The sequence below is a fragment of the Frankliniella occidentalis genome, unplaced genomic scaffold (assembly GCF_000697945.3).
Source record: "Frankliniella occidentalis isolate FOCC.00 unplaced genomic scaffold, Focc_3.1 Scaffold161, whole genome shotgun sequence".
NCBI classification, from domain to species: Eukaryota; Metazoa; Arthropoda; class Insecta; order Thysanoptera; family Thripidae; genus Frankliniella; species Frankliniella occidentalis.
Window position 1 is genome coordinate 415,011 of NW_026267287.1, and position 606 is coordinate 415,616.

Here is a 606-nt window from a genome sequence, read left to right on the forward strand (position 1 = left end):
AGCTCAAATCGAAAAATGGAAGAGGAAGTACCCCCCAAAAATCGCACATTCTCCGTCTAGTCTACATATCAACGGGGCGTTAAACGCAGAGGTTCAAGAGATTTCGGCGCTGAAAGGTAACTTTTAAGCATTTCCTAGTAAAAGTTCTCTCTGATTTCGAAGGAGTACAGTAGGGGTTAGCGCCCCGCTGAGTAGCTAGCTGAATGTAGAATGTGCGTTTTTGGGGGGGTACTTCCTCTTCCTTTTTTCGATTTGAGCCCTCCATTATCCATTTTGACGATAACGACTTTTTGTACACCGTACTCATTTTAATTCTTTGTTTGGGGTTGTCAAAATGGATAATCGAGGGCTCAAATCGAAAAAAGGAAGAGGAAGTACCCCCCCAAAACCGCACATTCTGCATTCAACTAGCTGCTCAGCGGGGCGCTAACCCCTACTGAACTCCTTCGAAATCAGAGAGAACTTTTACTAGGAAATGCTTAAAAGTTACCTTTCAGCGCCGAAATCTCTTGAACCTCTGCGTTTAACGCCCCGTTGATATGTAGACTAGACGGAGAATGTGCGATTTTTGGGGGGTACTTCCTCTTCCATTTTTCGATTTGAGCT

General features: G+C 44.4%; 1 protein-coding gene across 8 annotated transcripts in view; it reads right to left on the minus strand.

The window, feature by feature from the left end:
- Nucleotides 1-606, minus strand: part of LOC113207477 (homeotic protein antennapedia-like) — a 186,887-nt gene that overhangs the window by 29,827 nt on the left and 156,454 nt on the right. The gene's annotated exons all lie outside the window — the stretch shown is intronic.